Source organism: Danio rerio, chromosome 9, assembly GCF_052040795.2.
Source record: "Danio rerio strain M-AB ecotype USA chromosome 9, GRCz13ab, whole genome shotgun sequence".
Lineage (NCBI taxonomy): Eukaryota > Metazoa > Chordata > Actinopteri > Cypriniformes > Danionidae > Danio > Danio rerio.
In genome coordinates, this window is record NC_141029.1 from 7,236,682 (window position 1) to 7,259,146 (window position 22,465).

The window sequence follows — 22,465 nt, forward strand, 5'->3', positions numbered from 1 at the left end:
AACATTCCAATAGTGCTGTAATTGTTGTCACTTTCACAAATGTGACAAGTTAAAAAGAGTAAGTACACAAGCTGTCATTGTTTAAAAGAATGTAGCTGTTCATTATTAGTGTCATATTTAAAAATAAAAAAATTCTGTTCAAGAAGTGTTTGTATTACTTTTACAAATAGTCAAGTCTACTTTTCACACAAATCTAAATGGACATATTTTCAAGTAATGTTTTTGCTCAGATGGCCAATCAATTTCAGATTCAGAAAACATAAATTATTTTTTTAAACATAAAAATGTAGTTTTGAGTTACACAATGACGTAATCACACAAAGTAATATGTTAATAAAAAGCTATTTATTGTGCATCTGTGTGTAATGTTTTAATATAATTTCACGAGTTCACGCTTCACAGATATTTGACTGAATAGAATATGAGTATTTGGCGTGCTTTTGGGGAGAGGGCTCTGAGCTTGGGAATACACATGTGTCATCCAGTGGTGTAGTCCTAGAAAACAAGGTGGTGTACTATTACACCCAACACAAATTTTAAATGAAAGTAGGCAAAGAAACGACGAAAGTCAATGTTTCTTCGATTCATTGGATATATATATATATATATATATATATATATATATATATATATATATATATATATATATATATATATATATATATATATATATATATAAAGGCCTATTTGTTGTTATTCAAATAGTATATACTCACTCAATACACTTCGGCTTGGTCTCTGATTTTTCAGGGGTCACCACAGTGGAATGAGCCTCCAATTACATGTGTGTTATGCAGCGGATGGCCTTCTAGCCACAACCAAGCACAAGGAAACACTCTCATACACCCATACACACACACACACACACACACACACACGCACATGCACACGCACACGCACACACACACAATTTTCATTGGGCAGTTTATGTTTAAGAGTTACTTGGAGCAACGAATATAAGGGTTATTCTTCAACTACGGGCACTTTTAAGTCCATTGATCATATATCCAAAATAATTTCGATCATATTCCTTTTTTTTTGTAAAACTAACAATAAAACTTACAAAAAAAAATTATCAGCTTTCTATAATATATATATTTTTTTATTTTAGGTGTCAAAATCGCTGTTTTCGCCTTGCGTTTTTAACTTTAACAATAACATTTTGAAATATTATTTATCTGGTATCTATTAATGTATCTTAATTAAGCACTAGTGAAATAATTTAAATATTTTCGAGTTATCAATATGAGAATATCAACAATATTATTTTTATACAAAATATAGCTGTCACACAGTATCAGTGTCATTTCCACCAGAACACAGTAATGTCGCTTTAAAAAGTTTGTGTGAAAGATTAATTAGCTGGTTTCAATGAAAATGACTAGTGACATCTGAGAAATGTTCAAGATGGAAGGAATGCAAATTTTTATCAACAACACTTGAAGAAAAATCAAGGTAAATATCACTTGATAAGGAAATACATTTATTCTGCATCCCTTCCAAACATGCCGTACCTTCAAAGATGTTTTTAAAAACCAAACAAACTGAAGGAAAATAAGAGTGTTTTGTGTACATGAAAGGCTCAGTTCAAAAAGCTAATTGGTGAAGCTATTTTTCACAGTAAACTGTTGAAATGTCATTTCCACCTCATCATTTTCATCCCCACACACATTTTTTAAAAACATTTTAAAAGTTCTCATCACATATTAAAAGTGTATTCACAATGTATGAGTTCATGCTCTATTTAATATACAAATTGAGTTGATTTATTTTCTAATAAACCCTTAACCAAATTACTATTAAATTGTAGAGTGTGACAGGTGTACAATTCAGCGTACAACTAATTTATTTCATTGACAAATGTATAATTGTTATATACATTGTGGAAAGATTGGTTAAAGTAGATACAAAAATTATCTTAGGCAATGTTTGACTGCCATCATATATTTTACTTCACAAGGTTAAAGTGCCGAAGAATTTGAAAAATTGCCCATAAAAGCAAGAGACAGAAAAGAGACATTTTCTTGCTAGCAAGTATTGATGTTTGAATTGTGTATGATAGAGATCTAAAAAGATATTTATTTTCTCCAGTAAATGTTCATTCATTTGCTTTTGGCTTAGTCCATTTATTCATCAGGGTTCGCCACAGCAGAATGAACCTCCAACTTATCCAGCATACGTTTTACAGAGCGGATGTGGGATGCCCTTCCAGCTGCAGCCCAGTACTGGGAAACAGCTACCCATTCACACACACACACACACACACACACTACAGCCAATTTAGCTTATTCAATTCACCTGTAGTGCATGTCTTACTGTGGGGGAAACCAGAGCACCTAGAGGAAACTCCACACAGAAACGTCAACTAAGCCAGGGGTTCCCAAACTTTTTAGCTTGCGACCCCCATAATAACAATGCTAGTGACTCACGACCCCCAATATCCTCTGAGGTGGTTATATATACAGAAACCTTGCATGCAATAGCGCACACACACCAATAGACCCAAGTTTATTCTTAGTTTAATCTTTTTTTAATGTAAATCAGAGCTGTAAATGTGCCACAAAGTTTAACCTGATGTTATAAAATCAATCTGCTGCATCTGACGCCATTGGTGTGTCTTTAAAATTATGTAATTACCCCAGGGGTCGCAATCCAATAGAACTAGTAACTATAAGCTACTGTAGTAACTATAGTATATATTAACTATAAACAACAATTTTTCTCTTCAGTAGTTTATTGATAAAATATGGTCATTCTTATGGTTTAATATAAATAAATAGATTTTTGGAAATCACCAGGTGACCCCCCTTCATTGTCTCGCGACCCCTTGGGGGGTCCCGACCCCCACTTTGAGAACCACTGAACTAAGCCACAGCTTCTGGCTGTGAGGCGAAAGTGCTAACCCCTGAGCCACCGTGTCGACCTCTCCAGTGAATGTATCCTGATATAAATATGTTAATGTACAGTTAAGAACTGCAAAGGACATGTAAGTAACAGTCTTGCTCATTTGTAAATGATCCAGGCCTGTAGTCAGCTCATTGAAAGAGGTGGTTCTTATTTTTTCTGAAAAAGTGGACCTTTTTGCAGTTATTTGTCTCATTTTCTATCAAATTTTGTTCCCACCTGCAGATCATCATCGAGAACCACTATAATATACATTATTCTATCTATCTATCTATCATCTATCTATCTATCTATCTATCTATCTATCTATCTATCTATCTATCTATCTATCTATCTATCTATCTATCTATCTATCTGTCTGTCTGTCTGTCTGTCTGTCTGTCTGTCTGTCTGTCTGTCTGTCTGTCTGTCTGTCTAATATATGTTTATGACCACTGTTATATGTTAACCACTAGATGGGAGTCAAGATCTTCCGCCGCAAACTCACCTCTCTGCACCTGTCACGAGCTCGTCTACTATACATTAACAACCCAAAACAATTCCATCAGAGGTATTTAACACATCCAGCCCAATGAATAACAGTATAAAACACAGCTTCTCAAATCATACATAATCTCTCATAGATATATACTATGATAATCTCTGGCTGACGTTGTCTGTGGAAGGAGGAGGCGTGGCTTTTAGAGAAACAACTCTGACGTAATGCGCGGTGACGCCACATCAGGGCGAGTCCAGAATGCAGCGCAAGTCAAAAGAATAGCGGAGACAGACGCGTATCAAAACACCGACCTGCAAATTGTCTTACATCATGGAGCTTGATGGTGACTGAAACGTAAGTGATTCCTTATGTCATTATTAAAGCGGGTCATGTTTGCATGAGGTGGTATAAAATGTGAACGCTTTGGAGGCAATAAGGAAATGCATGTTCTCTAAGGTTAGAAATGCACGATACGGAGTGAGGAAATGTGTGTGAATGATCGTTAGCTTCTTGATAATTCGGTGTTTTGAGTTATTATGAGACATAATAGAGGAAGCAATCGTGCATTCAGTCGTCATCACGCTTTATATTCCGTCATGGGTGCATTATTAAAATACAGGAGTCGAGATGTTGTCAGCTTTTGATGCTGCAGTAGCTGAACTGCTATGCTGTCAAGCTGCTCAGATGATGTTCTTGGGTGATGAACAGAATCTTTGTTTACATTATTACCAACGTTAGGCATGGAAACAGATTCAGTTTCTGTTCCACAAAATGCCAGAATCGTGTTATTTTCTTGACGTTGGGTTTCGTTGAAGGTTTTCGACTGTTTGTTTATTCTGACATTGCATACGGAAATCTGTACTAAAGCAAACAGGCAACGTTTACAATACTCATTCAGAGGCACCGCAATCGTTATTGAATCTACAAAACAAAACAGCGAACATTACCGAATGAATGACTCTTAAGAACCGATTCTTTCAAGTGAATGCGGTGGTGTTGTACGACCGCGAATGACTCGTTTATGTCGACTCGTTGAAAAATAGTTCTTAACAACAAACAAGACAATTAAAAACGTAATAATCCCATCTTACTCACTACCTGGACCATACTAGAGTTTTGTAATCAGCGCTGTTTTGTTAAAGAAACAAATAAATGAGATGAATGAAAGTTTTAAACGTGTTTTGAAATGCCATTTGTTTTTGATTTGTTTCATGTTATGATGAAATATGATAAGATTTTATCTCTTTGCCCTTAATCCTTCACACACACTCATAATTAACTGAGGGATAACAATTAAACCTGACCATTAATATGTTTCTATTTCAAACTGTACATTCCTACATTTTAGATAAACATCCTTAAATGCATTATTTTAGTGTACTATGTACACTCAACGGCCACTTTATATGATACACCTGTCCAACCGCTTGTTAACACAAACTTTTAGTCAGCCAATCACATAGCAGCAATGCAATACATTTAGGCATGTAGACACGGTCAAGAAGACCATCTGCTGCAATTCAAACTGAGCATCAGAATGGGGAAGAAAGGTGATTTAAGTGACTTTGATCGTGGCATGGTTATCGGTGCCAAACGGGCTGGTTCTAGTATTTCAGAAACTGCTGATCTGGGATTTTCATGCACAACCATCTCTAGGGTTTATAGAGAATGGTCTGAAAAAGAGAAAATATCCAGTGAGTGGCAGTTCTGTGGGAGGAGAATAGCCAGACTGGTTTGAGCTGACAGTACTCAAATAACCACTCGTCACAACCGAGGTATGCAGCAGAGCACCTCTGAACATGCAACACGTCAAACCTTGAGGCGGATGGGCTACAGCAGCAGAAGACCACACCAGGTGGCACTCCTGTCAGCTTAGAACAGAAAACTGAGGCCACAATACACACAGGCTCGCCAAAATTGGACAATAGAAGACTGAAAAAACGTTGCCTGGTCTGATGAGTCTCGATTTCTGCTGTGATATTCAGATGGTAGGGTCAGAATTTGGCGTCAAGAACATAAAGGATGGATTTGGCCTTCTATCAATGATTCAGTCTGGTGGTGGTGGTGTAATGGTGTGGGGAATATTTTCTTGGCACTTTGGGCCATTAGTACTAATTGAGCATCGTGTCAACGCCACAGCCTACATGAGTATTGTTGCAGACCATGTCCACCTCTTCATGACCACAGTGTAGCCTTCTTTTGATGGCTATTTCCAGCAGGATAACATGCCAAGTCATAAAGCACGAATCAGAAAGAATCAGACTGATTTCTTGAACATGACAATGAGTTCACTGTACTCAAATGGCCTCCACAGTCACCAGATCTCAATCCAATATATCACTTTTGCGATGTGGTGGAACAGGAGATTCGCATCGTGGATGTGCATTAGGGCTGGGCGATATATCGAGTTCTAGTTCGTTCATATCAATATGGTTTGAGGCCACACAAACAAACCACTCCAAGGCAACAGCACGCGAGCTCCGCTTGCACAAAGATGCGCATGCGCAAATGAATGATTCACTCCATGAGTCAAACAAGAGATTTGTTCAAAATGAAAGAATCGTTCAAGAACGACCCATCACTGACGCGACATGGAGGAACACTCAGTGCCGGTGTGGTGAGAAATCTATTTAACTCACGTGCACACACATCACACGGTGCCTGAAGCTGTCAGAAACCTTTTACTGATCATTTCTTCCGCAATTGACATAAAAAACGAACGTAGAGGTCTGAATTCAGCACCTGAATGTGTATAAAAGAATTAAAAACACCAACATGGGAGGAATTTATAGCACATTTCGAAAGTGAAACCACCTCATATTCACTGATTAGTTCAGTATTTATTACACGACGGCCTCTTTTTTTACATTAACGTTATAACACATTTAGCTCTGCATTCTGCTCTGTTATAATGACTGTTTAGAATGCTTAACCAACATTTCATCACAGTACTCTGAAACACTTTCGTTACTTCTCATATTTATACTCTATTCTTTTTCATCTCCTTATTTGATATCAGTAAAACCAGTTTAGTCAAAACAAAAGACAAAGTGTAGGATTTTTTCCACGAGTGAAAGACTTATCTTTAGATATCTTGGATATGGGCGCTGTTTAATAATTGTGCACAATACACAGAGGTGTAAAGAGTACCTGAAAACCATACTTGAGTAAAAGTACAGATACCTTACTGTAAAAATGACTCCGTTACAAGTTACAAGTCACCAATTCCAATAAGACTTGAGTAAAAGTATTAAAGTATCCAATTTTAAAAGAACTTAAGTATTTTACTCATACTGAATGTAGGCTCAAAGAACACCAAGAAAGGTTTTATTTCCTAATATAGAAATAAAAAAAAACCTCAATGTTTCAAAATGGCAGAACGAAATAGATTTAAAAAAATAGAACAAAAAGTCTCAAACTCAAATGTTCAAAATGGCACAAACAATTAGAAAAAAAAGTAGTAAAAAACGTAGTTTTACAAAAATACAGAGCTGACTTTCATGTGATTCACCTCATTGTTTCAAAGGGGGGCAATACTTTTATTTTGAGGAGTTTTTCAATTGATTAGGATGTTTTCTCTGTATTAATATTAAACAAAGAGGATCAGTGTTATTTTTCAACTTAGTAAACTAAATATAAATTAAATACATCACAAACTCATAGCTAGAAACAAGGAAAACCAAAAAGGAAGAAGACAAGTTCTCAAGAATGAGATTTAATCACACATCACTCAATAGCACACTACATATGATCAACAAACATGCAGATGGGATGTGTGAATGTAACAACCAGGAAACTGTAGAACATGTATTAATGCACTGCCCAATATATCAGACAGAAAGAAATATATTATTCACACAGTTACAGGAAAAACAACTGGAACCTAACATAAAGAACATACTAAAGTTGAGCACGGGTGATGTATGTTTTAGATATGTTTATAACTATTTGAAAGACACAGGGTTGATTAATAGAATTTAGTATTTAGATGAATAGTTATCTATATCATATAGAGGTATTATAGAGAAAGAAATATCAAAGTTTGGGACATTAGTAAGTTGGGATTTATTTAGTAATTTATTAATATGTATAGAAAAAAAGAAATTATTATTATTAAAAAATTTTTTAGGGGTAATTTTTTTTAGTGTTTTTTTTTTTTGGTGGGGCTTTGTTTAACTATAAAACATGGTTTAGTTAACTCCGGATCCACACTCCAATCCAGATGGTGGCGGTAATGCACCAAAAGCTGGTTGCCAACCGCCATAAAACACAAGAAGAAGAAGAAGAACTCATAGCTAAATGCACCTGATGCAAAATGTATAATATCAGTAAAACATTTGTTCACGTTGCACAAAAAAGTTAAGCTAAAACATAGTCATGTCATGTCACAGTGCTTTTTGCCATAACAGTAACTGTATTAAATTCACTTAATTCACAACAAATTAACATTAAATAGACTCCTCTTATAGACTTCAATGTGTTTTCTCAAATTTTACGATAAATTCTTAAAAGCACTTATTTTCGTGGCAAGCAAAGTAGACACTGCGTCCTGTAAGAGTCATTCTGCATATCGGCAAATGTAAACATTTCTTTCAGATAAGGCCATGAATGGTCATCAGTGCCGACTTGTCACGCACAATGACAATGTAACGAGTAACTTTAAGCGTCCGTTCAAATGTAGCGGAGTAAAGAGTACAAATATTCAATCAAAAATGTAGTAGAGAGTAAAAGTTGCATATATTTTTAATACTCAGTACAAGTACAAAGTAGCCAAAAAAAATACTTAATTAAAGTAATGAAATCCATTTACTTAAGTACTTTACACCACTGACAATACATACATGTAAATGTGTAACTATAAACATACACAGCTGATTTAATTGTTGTTTGTAAATCACACAACTGTGGTATTACTTGTAAAAAACACTGCAATTGTGACATAAAACAGTGGTTCTCAAAGTGGGGGTCGGGACCCCCCGAGGGTCCCGACAAAAAGGGGGGCAATGAAGGGGGGTCGCCTGGTGAGTTCCAAAAATCGATTTATTTTTTTTAAACCATAAGAATTAACATATTTTATCCATAACTATACTGAAAATAAAAATAGTCGTTTATAGTTACTATATACTATATAGTTACTATAGTAGCTTATAGTTACTAGTTCTATTGGATTGCGACCCCTGGGGTAATTACATTATATTAAAGGCAGCAATAGCGTCAGATGCATTTTGATTTTATAACATCAGGTTATACTTTCTGGTACATTTTAAGCACTGACACAAATTTAATTGGTGTGTCTGCGTCATTGCATGCAAGGTTTCTGAATTTATAACCACGTCAGAGGATATTGGGGGTCGCGAGTCACTGGCATTGTTATTTTGGGGGTCGCGGGCTGAAAAGTTTGGGAACCCCTGACATAAAATACTGTGTGTTTCATATTTACATTCGATGTGGTTCTTTTCTATCCTACAATATTTTTTGTTGTGTTACTAGTGTTGCTTTTTTGCTCTGACAATGTGGCTGTTTCCTATGGCTCTGTTTACTTTATTATTTACCAAACAGCACAGTAGGGCTGAGTATAGGGATAAAAACCCTGTACTGTATTTATTTGTCAAAGATTTTGTTTATAATTTGAAATGTTGTGCAAAAGTTGTAAGCAGGAGAAAAACCTGTACTGTAATTTATTTATCAAAGGTTTTGTGTAGCTGTTATTTTTTGTGCAGCTGTTTATTTGTAAACAGAGAGGGAAACAGGGTTTGAATTATATTTTGCTCAAAAAATGTTAATACCATTTTAATAAAGGCTTTAACTCTCAATTAGGGTTGTAACAATATACCGGTATGACGGTTTACCACGATTTGAACGTGCACGATTATCATACCATGAACAATTGCATATCAACGGTTTTAACCCTTAAAGACCGAGACAGCTGCCCGCGGCTAAAAATAAGTATTGCTCTTAAATGTTTAATAACTTTTGATCCGCTGATCTGATTCATACAATTCAAAGATTGGCATAAAGAAGAGAATCTCAGCTTTCCAGTGCTGTATCACATAACAGACTTTCAGAGGCTCCGGAATCAGTGCGGTTACGTCATCAAAATTTGACAACGCTGATTTGACAAAGAAACACTCGTCACTGTGTCTCCGGACAAACCAGACATGATACATTGATGCATTATCCCTCCTCCATGCCCAGATTGGTTCAAACTCGCTATATCACAACCAATAAGCATAGGTTTCACTTTTGTTTGTGGACCAACACTGAGCTTTTTGAACAACACGGAATGAGAGATAGGCATACATTTCTGCGCGGCTAAATAAAACGCAAAAAAAAAAAGTTTTGCATGAAATAATTCTCATACTAAGTACTTTTGCATGCACAGCAGCACAGAAACATGACAAAACAGTGACACAGCAAAGACGAACTGCTGCTCTTGCTGTTTTCAAAAGACACAAATGAAGGTGCAGCTGTTTGTCTGCATTGCATACAACCACATCCAAATCCATATCCACAGACAACCATATCCATGCTGGCACATAAAACCTAAGGATGTTCCATATTGAATCTAGTTTCGTTATGTAACTATTTATAGTATAGTAAATATTTATATCTATTTTTTTACTGAGGATTTGCACCATGTTTATTTGGACTTTGACACATTATTTATTATTTTTTTATTTGTTCATTGTACAAGTGGACACATTCTCTCACCTCAGCGGTCAAGATTAAGTCCTGAAAATCTCAACATGCTTACATTTCTTCATCACAACCTAGACTGAAAAAAACAACGCTTTAAATACATGTTTACAGCCATAAACTTGGTATTGCACTTTTGGTCTCCCATTTATCCTGCTTATAAGGAAGGACAGTTTAAGTTTATTTTTGTCTAATCTTAAAAGACCTTGCTTGTTTATTCCTTCTAATTTAATTTATTAAAATGGGAGATTTTTCAGTTTATTTTTATAAAAGACTTCTATAGTTCTATTAAAATGGTTCTTTCAAAAGTTTGTTGAAATAAAACCTTTGTTCAGTCAGAAAACGTGTTCTTATTCTTTTCAGGGTCTTTGCTATGAGAATTACTATTTAATACCGTATACCGCGAAACCGTCAAACCGTGGTATTGTTTTAGACGATTATCATACCGTAAAAATATTCATACCGTTACAACCCTACTCTCAATTAACCATTTATGGGAAAATACTTGATAGAAATCATATACCGTTATTCCTCCTAAAAATACCCGGATATGTAATTTTGCCCATATGGCCCAGCCCTAATGTGCAGCCGACAAATCTGCAGTAACTGCGTGATGCTTTCTTGTCAATATGAACCAAAATCTCTGGCTTGTTAAATCTATGGCACTAAGGATTAAGGCCGCTCTCAAGACAAAAGGGGGTTCAACCTGATACTAGTCAGGTGTACCTAATAAAGTGGCAGCTAAGTGTATAATCAAAACAAGTCACATTTGACTGTACTCAAAAGCTAATGCTACTCTTTTATACAACACGCAAAGCAAAGCATGTGAATTTGAGGCACGTGATTGGCTGACTGTTGCCAAGCATAAAACCATAATACTATAACACTGCATCATTTCACACCGCACATGTTGGTTATCAACACAAAAGCTTAGCTTACCCTGCTTCTAAATCACAAGTGTAAAACATTCATTTATCCAGGATTAAAATGAGGTTTTAAACAACGATAGCCTGGTGTTGAGTTCAAAGCCCTACAGAGTGCCAGAGCTCAGTTATGTGTTTGTAACATAACTGACTGCTGAAATTGTGATCGCTAACAGCATGAAGTTAACTCTTCATTATCAGCTGGAAGGTGTGTAAGTCTTGTCATCTCCTCCTGTATGTCACTTTATTTTCTTTGTAATAAAAACAAGGGCATTTTTGCACCCTCATCAATACTTTCTCTATAAGTTGCTCTTCATAGGTTTGTTTTGTTGTTTTTATGTGTATAAAATGTTCAGTGTGCTTTAATATTTCAATCAGCTTCTGGAAGATTCTCAAAAACATTCCAGTGAGAGATCTGGGCTATCAATGCTAATGCAAAGACTTGATTTCTCAGTCCCTATTTACAAATAGTTACACAACAAAATACAACTGAATGTAATGTTCTTACTCAGTGTTTCCTCTAGGATTTTTTTCCAGCTGTGACGGCAGGTCTTTTACACAAATCTACCAACTACCTATTATTATATAGTACACACTTATGTAATACGAGGATGCGAATCTCTATGCTTGCGCGCCGATTTTCTCTGCTCGTGCACAAAACCTCTTGCACGCCCTCAAATATACGCTGCTCAAGCGCAGATCTTCTTGTGCACTCTCAAATAAACGCTGCTGACGTGTGATTTACTGCATTTATGTAATGAGTATGTCTCCAACATTTTTGCAAGGAATATTTATGAATTTCTCCAATAGACCTACAGAGCGACAATAATGCGTCCTGAAGTAAAGTGAAACGGCACTAAACTACTACAGCAAGATAACGTCATTGTATGCAGAACCACAGACCTTCATCTATAAAAAAAAGTATAATTAGGGAAACTGTTTTCTTCTTAACTGAAAGCGACGTCGTGTTTGCTGGCCTCATGCAACTGTCAGTCAGTCAGTCAGCATGTCACCTTAAAGGGTTAAACAAACAACACAGCTCTACTACGATTACAGAAATGTTTACGCTGTTATAATTTACTTACCTTTTAATGTGTTTTGGTGCGATATGGTATATGCCTAAGCATGCTAATAGGACTTTTTATTTGCCAGTAACGGATTCAGCGCTTCCGGTGAATTGTATGCCAATGCAAAAATTGCCGCATTTAAGGTCAGTTTTCTTTAAAAATCAGCGATCTCCACTGGCTGAGTGATATCCGATGTAAAATGGGTCTCAGATTGTACAAGAAGCACTGCTTTAAAATACATTTTTCCCCGCCATGTCTTTATTAAATGAGCATTTATTTTACCCATGTATATTCAATGGATCTTCAGTGCTAACCTGGCGATTCTGACAGGCGAGTGCGAGTAAAAGGCCTTTTGTCTCGTTTTACGCTTGAACAACTAAATGAATGCCAAAGTTTATTTAACTTAATGTATTTTAATTGCATTACAACATCAATGCTGTAAATGGAGCCGTATAAAATAGAAAAAAAATCCCAATAACAGGTCACTGGAAGTTTATCAGTATGGGAACAACACTAGCTCGGCATTTACCCTATTATAACCCGCTATTAAAAAAAACAACAACAACAATGACTGAATGTTTTGAATGAGAAGCTGTAATTCAGCTGTGGCGGAATGTATTTTGGTGTGGCGCCCCATTATGGCAGAATGATTGTAGCGTAAACCATGTCATCACTAGGGCCAGACGGAATCTGCGGACGTTTTTTGCTATTTCTGCGAAGAATTTTGGTAAAAATCTGCAGATTTCGGTGGAATTATTTTGGGTATTATTTTTGGGCTAAAACCCTAATATGTGAATCAATGTTTAAAATGCAAATCCTATATATACACACACACACACACACACACACACACACACACACACACACACACACACACATATATATATATATATATATATATATATATATATATATATATATATATATATATATATATATATATATATATATATATATATATATATATACACATACAGTACTAAAAGACAGAAAATATTACTATTAATATGTACATAAATAAGATGAACATTTTCACATTAGTCAATAATATTACTGTAATTAATTTAAAACTGAATAAATAAAGATTTACACACATTTACTCAAGTAAATAAACGAAATTAATGATGGGCTATAAATCTGCAGAAAGCTGCAGTGTGGGCCTACTTATTACTTGTGTTGTTTATGAATGGCCTTTTCTTATTAATATTTGTCCTAATGATAAATTCTGTTTAATTAAGTGGAATTGTTTTGGTAGTAGAGTGCTGGAAATAAAATAAAAATAACAATTAAAAAAAAGATAAATCCTAGAATTTTGTTTGTTTTACCAAAAACATGTGGCTTTTTATAAACCAATCAGACATTGGGCTTAAAGTGTACTTCTGTCCAACTCTATTCAAGAGATGCAACCTTTACATAGACAATGAATGTTTTGTAGGCCTAAAACAAGTCATGTTTTTTTGTCTGATTAGTGTTACAATGGTCTATGAACTTAAAGTTCATGGTTATTCAAGTGGCGAGACCGTTGCTGCCAATGACAAGTGCTTCATTGTTATTTTTTCATATCATGCATAAAACACACAAAACAGCATGTTATTCAGACATCGATGCACTTCAACTAAAGAAAAGACATGTAAACTGAAAAACACGGGCAAATCAAGAAACACCTTTAACAGTTTGACAACACACACATGCTTAAAATAGTCACAGTGCAGCTAAACACGCACAGTGCAACTAAACACGCAAACTTTTGCAATGGAAAACAATTCTGTATACGATATAAACTAGAGTTATTGTAGTAATAATAATAGTATTGATAAAAAGTCTGTGCATTGATCTATTACAGTAGCATGTGTGCAATACAGTTTTGGGTTTATTATTGTTTATAATTTGCTGACATACTTTAAATTCACTTCTTATCATCAGTCGAGTGTTCAAAATCACTTTTTTTTTGACCAGATGTGGTTTCATTTCACAGAACGAGGAAAAAAATCATACAATTTAATAGTATTTATTACAGCGATCTGGTACTCTGTTTTGATCGGTTTGACCATGTCTACATGCCTAAATGTATTGCGTTGCTGCCATGTGATTGGCTGATTAGAAATTTGTGCTAACAAGCAGCTAGACAGGTGTATCTAATAAAGTGGCCAGTGAGTGTAATGTGTGATGACAACTGTGTGTCAGTGGTTTTGAACGCACTGTCCTGCTAAGTTTATTCATTTTGATGGAATATTATTTTGTTATTTGCTTCAGCACATCTGCTTGTGAATTTTAGAGTTTGAAAAGCTTGATTGGCCGCGTCAGTGTGTTTGGTTATGGTTGAGCTCTGCTGGAGGGTAGACATCCAGGAGCGGGGTTGGAGACCTCTGCTGTATTTCTTTTTTGTAAAATATAAAAATATGAAAATGAATACTTTCTCTAAGGACTATTTTGTCTCTTAGTTGAATCTTATGAATCATATTGTCATTAGCATTGCTATCACATTAAATACCAAAAAATATTGTGATACATTTTTAAGTCCATTCGTACCCTCTGCTTGCAATTTTTGCGATATCACAACAATGTACTTCAGCATACATTTGACTGCAGTCTTTTTGGTAAAGTGAATGCTATAGGGTAGCCAACAGATTTCTTTTTTTTTTTCACATGAGTAATTGTTACGCCCCATTCACACGGGGCGTCAACGCTTCCCATTCACTTTAAATGGGTGACGTCAGGCATTGCCGAACTGCATTGTGGATCCGTCGGCGCCGCTTCAGAGGTGTTGCTCGCTGAAAAAGTTGGGACTTGCTCAACTTTTCAAGCGGTGACGGAAGCGTCAGCCAATTAGATTGCTGTATGCAAATACGCTCAGACTGTGGCCTATTGCGGAGTAATTTCATTGGCTAACGCTGCTATGATGATCGCGTCAGTCCCAACTTCAGACACGGCCTCTGTCAAGCATTGCTGCTGAAGCCCCGTGTGAATGGGGCTTTACAAGGACAAAATTAAGTGAAATCAAGGTTAACATGGTTGTGGCGCAGTTTTATCTTCCATTTGATTTTGAAAACACTATTGGTTGGAAAAGGGTTTAGGTCAGTGGTTCGCTAGGTGATCTGTACAACAAGCCCCACCTTCTCGTGAACGTTTTTATGAAGGTGTATTTAAAACATACAACAAAATGTACCCTAACATTACCTCAAATGTACACAGTGCCCTCTAGTGGATTTGTCATCTGTGACGAAACGTACCCAGAGCAACGTATTTCAGGTTTCGCAAAAATGTTACCTGGCACATGTATTTCCAATGAGCCTGGGCTGTTGTTCGTTGATGTTTTGGTGTGTCGGGCCTGTGTTGGTGTTTGTCTCTTTATAAGTCGGACTCAGTTTGCCCTTTCACACTATTTACGATATCTTCACATCATTCGTCTGTCAGTCACGGCAGAGCCAAGATATTTTTAAATGAGAGATTGGCCTCTCGGTTTTAGATCCAATCCCGCTCAGCCAGAAGAAACGAAGGTCTAGAGATGAAAGGGGAGCATGGATAATCCTGTTCTCACCCAGACAATGACTAATCACTAAAAGGAAATGGCTGTTCATTATCGTCGTGTCTGCTGTAATTACTGATTATACGATTCCAATCAAAAGAAAGATTAAATAAGCATGCTCTTTGATTCATTTATTTAATTTTTGGCATATTTTAAATGAGGGTTTGCTTTATTTATTTTTTATTTTTGCGTGAATGAACCCATTCAAAGACTTAAAGGTATAGTTCACCCAAAATGAAATGAATACTGTTGTTATTTACTCTATTTCACATAATTAGACTGCCTTGTCATGCTTGTTTATAGCACAAGAACACATGACATTTGCAGTGACGGTAAATGTGACACACAAGATTGGGGCTCTATGTTTAAATTTCAGATTTATATTTTAGTCTGTTCAAAATATATAAATATGGAGACTTCAAGAGTATAAATCAGGAGACTTATGAGTCATAGACTAATTTCATGTGGTTTTGTGCTTTTGGATATTGACTTTTTGCTATGAACCTTTTCATATTGCAAACAGCAAGTCGTCTAAATATTGCTTTTCGTATCACATGCAAAGAACAGCAGCATGCATGTTTACACCGACATGAGGGTGGTGGTTTTTAAATTAAGATTTTTAATTCTTATGTAAATTATTGGATGAATAAAGACCCCAAGTAATCTTATGTCTACCTAAACGTCTCTCTAGCCTTACATAAAACATGTTTAGATCTGTAATCTTTACTTGAACAGCTATTCCATCATACCACTAATTAAAAAAAGTGAAAACTCAGACTTTACCTCCTCCTTGTCTTTTGGTTTTGTTTATTTAAGGGAACGCTCTATTTTTACAGGTCCCCTAGAGTTTACCTAAGACTGTAAAAGATATAGATGTACTATGAACGCGAAAGAAGCTAGAAGTAGACGTGGCCAACCGTCGCCATTTTGTTCGCACATCATCGCACCAACCAGAGGATACCAAACAAGGCCTGCTAGCACTTTGCTCAGACGGGCTTTTACTCTTCTCTCCTGACCTTGAAAATATAATGGGCTGAATCATAGGAAAGCTGAATTAAGATCGTGTGTAGGGTCGAATCCAGATCGTGATCTTTTTTCGATTATTTGTGCAGCCCTACCAGACAGGTTCCCATCTGTTACGTTTTCAGTGGTTGACTTGATAAGTTGTGTACAGTGCTGTATTGTTCATAAAGCTAAAAGGTTCAAGTGTACGCAACATGATGTTTTTACTGCTGAAATGTTTCTATTTTTATGTTTGTAACGTAGACTAACCATATTCCGTACACAACGATGTTCCGTACAGATTACCTTTTAACGCTAAACTCTGAATAAATACTTATGGGTCGTAGGCAAGCTATATATTTTTGCAATCTTTAATTCTCACTCTTTCAGCCCCAACCACAACAGAGACCTTCCTACTATATGTTTCCGAGTAAATTCAGTAAGTTTGCTACGTCCACCTAATGCGCTTGAAAATAGACAGTGGGCAAGCTTAAAGTGCGAGTGTCGCCTGGGAGGGGAGACATTTAAAGCTACGACAATATGCTTTTGCATTTAATTTATGCATCACACGGTATTACAGTCTTTACGAAGTGAACATTATGTTATCTCAAATTGTTAAATAACTTATCTTTTGTTGAATAAATGCTTTGAAATGGGGATTTTTAAACGTCAGTTATGGGTGATGACCGCATGACGCAGCTCTCCGCCAGAGAGAGTCTGAGAGACAGGCTGTAAACGCTGTTTGGATCCTTCTTTTGCAGTGATGATGTTTATACAGGTCAGTCAAGTTAGCGTTAATTTGCATGAATTTAATGTTTTAATATTTTAAATTGTCATGCTGTAATAGGGTTGTAACAATATACCGGTATGACGGTCTACCACGATTTGAACGTGCACGATTATCATACCATGAACAATTGCATATCAACGGTTTTAACCCTTAAAGACCGAGACAGCCGCCCGCGGCTAAAAATAAGTATTGCTCTTAAATGTTTAATAACTTTTGATCCGCTGATCCGATTCATAAAATTCAAAGATTGGCATAAAGAAGAGAATCTCAGCTTTCCTGTATCATATAACATTTGCGGACTTTCAGAGGCTCCGGAATCAGTGCGGTTACATCATCAAAATTTGACAACGCTGATTTGACAAAGAAACGCTCGTCACTGTGTCTCCGGACAAACCAGACATGATACATTGATGCAATGTCCCTCCTCCATGCCCAGATTGGTTCAAACTCGCTATATCACAACCAATAAGCATAGGTTTCACTTTTGTTTGTGGACCAACAATGAGCTTTTTGAACAACACGGAATGAGAGATAGGCATACATTTCTGCGCGGCTAAATAAAACGCAAAAAAAAAGTTTTGCATGAAATAATTCTTATACTAAGTACTTTTGCATGCACAGCAGCACAAAAACATGACAAAACAGTGACACAGCAAAGACGAACTGCTGCTCTTGCTGTTTTCAAAAGACATTGCAGACAACCATATCCAAATCCATATCCACAGACAACCATATCCATGCTGGCACATAAAACCTAAGGATGTTCCATATTGAATCTAGTTTCGTTATGTAACTATTTATACTATATTAAATATTTATATCTATTTTTTTACTGAGGATTTGCACCATGTTTATTTGGACTTTATTTGGACTTTGACACATTATTTATTATTTTCTTATTTTTTTATTGGTTCATTGTAAGTGGTGTTGTTTATAGTAACTGAAAATATATTATTTGGAAAAAGTCAAATTTGCTTCACTGTTCTATTATTTTGTAACATTTGTAACATACCGTATACCGCGAAACCGTCAAACCGTGGTATTGTTTTAGACGATTATCATACTGTAAAAAATTGATACCGTTACAAGCCTATGCTGTAATAAAATAAACATGATATAAAAAGTAAATGATTTTAAAGCTATTTCATTACAAACTTTTATAATAAAGTTATTAAATATATCATTAACTTCAAGTTAAACACATTAATTGTATATTCTGAAAAAAGATTTTAATAATACTTCAAACAATGCCCATTTTTGCCAGTAAATTAAAGTTATGTGCCCTGTACGGAACACTATTTTAGTCGTGTACGGAACACCGTTAATACCTATCATCTTCTGTACACATGCGAAGGTGGTACTTATCCCATCTTTTCTCAAAAACTACTGTTCCAAAAGACATCAATCAAGATTTGGATTGTGCAATAGGTATTCCCCCAGAGAATGAACACACAAGCATGCTTATCTGGCTTTCAATGATGGAGGAGTGGTCGTTTGAGTGCACTAAATAGCAAAAAGGAACATGGTTAGTCTACGTTACTTGAGCTTAGAATAACAGTAAAATGTTGTGTTTGTAGAGGATATGTGTATGTGTGTGTGCATGTGCGCGTACACAGTAAAGAATGATTAAAGTTTCTTGTATTTGTCTCAGTCAGTCCTTAAAAGTAAAGAGTACCTACTTGTGCAGTACAGTGGAATACTTCAGTAAGGATGGTATACAACCCTACCCTATAGTCAAACAATATATTATATTATAATCCACTGCCTCAGGCATATGATCCAGAGTGACGACTTGTTTGTGAACAAATCATTATTTTGAATGAGTTCCTTTTAGAGAACTTGATGAATTAGTTCACCAAATCGAGCAGAACCCTCTAAAACATGACATGAACTGCACAGATCTACAAGCTGCTCAATCAAAATCTACTGTTCAGGTGGAAAATTAGCCAGTGTGAAATGTATAGGATCAAGGCATTCCAGAATTTTCCAACTTATTTGGCACTTTAGTTATTCCAACAATGATTGAATGGAGGAAACGGCGCTGAATTGAACTGAAGAACATATACAGTACAGCAGGGGTTCTCAACCTTTTTCACTTCAGGGCCCATCTCATTCTCCAAAAAGTTTTTATAGGCCCACATCTGACATTTTTTTTCTTCTTCTATATATATATATATATATATATATATATATATATATATATATATATATATATATATATATATATATATATATATATATATATATATATATATATATATATATATATATATATATATATACACACACACACACACACATATATATATATATATAGATATATATAATGGTTCTTTTTTTGATGGTTTAGTTTATACAGCTGTGCATGTAGTCCTAGTTGGCGTGCAGCGGTTGGAAGTGCCGCCAGCATTAAGTCTGTATTTTACAGTGTGACTCTTTTTGCACCAAGTCCGAAGAAATAAAAAACAGAAAACGGGAAATGCCATTACACTAATCGTATTTAATAATGAAATCAAATATTTACAGTATAAAGTTCATTTTCATCTCGCGGCGCACCTGCAGGATCGCTGAGGCCCAATAGTGGGCCGCGGCCCACCGGTTGAGAATCCCTGCAGTACAGTATCCATGCATTAACTAAACTTAAGGGGCAAACTGATAGTTTTGATGGCTTCATATGGTTTATGTCAAAGGTGAGTTGATGAAGAGTAGTTTATTCATTTATATTATTAATAGATTTAAAACATCCACATTTTGTATTATTATTGGGTGTTTTTCTAAGCCATTGGGTGATTACATAAATTGGTGATTTGAACGAGCCAAACTATCCGAAACAACCAGTTTGAAAAAGAAACTCTGACTTCCCTAATTTGCCTGAGGCTATGGATTACAGGTAATAATGTTGTTAATCAGGTTTATTTTTTTACAAAAACTGATTTGTTTTGCCTCACTAAACCTTCATGTAACACCTGATGCACTTTTATTTTTAATGCATTCATTAATTTAACTCTGAAATATAGGGCTGGGTAATATGAAACAAATCTCATATCAGGATATAAGTTGCCATATCCTGATAAAGATGGATGTTACAATATAGTGTCTTTTGTAAATGTAAAAAAAAAAATAGACATTTGAATTGTTTTTTACACTACCTGACTAAAGTCTTGTCGTTGTAAGAGCAACACATAATAACTTGACTTCTATATCATTTGGAAAAATGGCAGAAGGTAGATTTCTCAGATGAATCATCTGTTGAACTGCATCCCAATCATCACAAATACTGCAGAAGACCCATTTGAACCTGCATGGACCCAAGATTCTCACAGAAATCAGTCAAGTTTGAATAAGGAAAAATCATGGTTTGGGGTTACATTCAGTATGGGGGGCGTGCGAGAGATCTGCAGAGTGGATGGCAACATCACCAGCCTGAGGTATCAAGACATTTGTGCTGCCCATTACATTGCAAACCAAAGGAAAGGGCAAACTCTTCAGCAGGATGGAGCTCCTTCTCATACTCCTCCAGATCAAAGTTCCTGAAAGCAAAGAAGGTCAAGGTGCTCCAGGATTGGCCAGCCCAGTCACCAGACATAAACTTTATTGAGTTTGTCTGGGATAAGATGAAGGAGGAGGCATTGAAGATGAATCCAAAGAATCTTGATGAACTCTGGGAGTCCTGCAAGTATGCTTTCTTTGCCAATCTAGATGACTTATAAATTATTTGACAGCATGACATTATATTCTGTACATTATTTCTGTTAAGTGACAAAACTTTTGTCTGAGCAAAGTCAGACCTTACTTTGCTAATTAAATAATTAAAAATCAAGGCATGATCATATTTTATTTTGGTAAAATAAGTGTAATCCAGACGCTTTTGCCTTACATTTAAGCCACTTCCGATCAATAAGAAGTCAAGTTATTATGTGTTTCTAAAACAGTAGGCGACAAGACTTTTGTCAGGTATTGTACCCCTGCATTATTAACCTTGAATTATTAAATTCCTTGTTTTGTTAATCAGCATTTGGTTAAAAAATTCACAGGCAGGGCAGATGAATGATTTTGACTTCAACAATCTATTGACCAAGTTGAAAGGTTCCTTGTTTTTACATTTTAAAGTATATACTCGATCTACTCGTTCATATGTAATTATATTTCTCATTTTATTTAGAACTTTTTGAGAATGTATTTACTAGGCATGCAACAATACAGTTATCCCACGGCTCAGTACATACCTCGGTTTTTTAACACGGTGTTTGGTTCAGTTCTCATGGCTTTTTTTTTATTCTATGGGCAATAGGAACAGTAAAGCAGGTCGCACGTCAGAAGCGCTGCTTGGCGGCGTGCCGCGCAGCGCCACGCAGCATCATGCATTTTAGAATTCTAAACATAGGTTTCTATCAGGATACACACACCGGCGCCGCAAGTCGGCGGCTGTCGGCGGCGCCTGGCCACGGCTCAGGGCGCAGTTAATTTTTCAGCCGCGCCACAGAGCGCCATCTGATTAGTTTCATGTTAAATATCATTCGAATGTGCGCGTCTGGTGTGCGATACTTTAAACTGTCTTGTGCGCACCGTGTCGCGGCGCTTCTGGTGTGCGACCTGCTTAAGAGGTTAAGGAGAAAAAAATTTAAACGATATATTGCAGTACTCATTTTGTGTACTTTTCTTGGCTTTTAAGTAAAACTAGTTCCTAGTGTATTGTATAAAAAAATGAACACTGAAATCTCACAGCTGCTGGTAGCCCATGTACTAACTGGGGAACACATAAGATTTTTACATAAGTTTGAAAATAAACAAACATGTGAAGTTAATAAAGATTAATTGGCCATTTCAAATAAACATATTTGTACTTAAATAAACATAAATAAACCATCTTAATTATCTCAGTGCTGAAAAAATACGAGACTGTAGTCTGTAACGTGGATCAAGTTCTTTTATAAAATGACAAAAGCCCACATCTCCCATCACCAAAAACAGCGAGAGGGTGCTCGCTGCAGAGCCATTTGAGGAGAGCTGAGCTCCAGCGAGGGGGAGCATGAGCTATCGCTCCTCCTCCTGTAAGCTGTTTTAATGCGTACATCAACC

The 22,465-nt window shown here is 36.0% G+C and overlaps 1 protein-coding gene across 6 annotated transcripts in view; it reads left to right on the forward strand.

Moving 5' to 3' along the window:
• Window positions 1–3,621: 3,621 nt before the first annotated feature.
• Window positions 3,622–22,465, forward strand: part of inpp4aa (inositol polyphosphate-4-phosphatase type I Aa) — a 149,911-nt gene continuing 131,067 nt past the window's right edge. For all 6 annotated transcript variants that reach the window (XR_015498949.1, XR_015498948.1, XM_087267027.1 and 3 more), the window contains 1 exon segment: window positions 3,622–3,736. The gene's annotated coding sequence lies outside the window, so the exon portion shown is untranslated.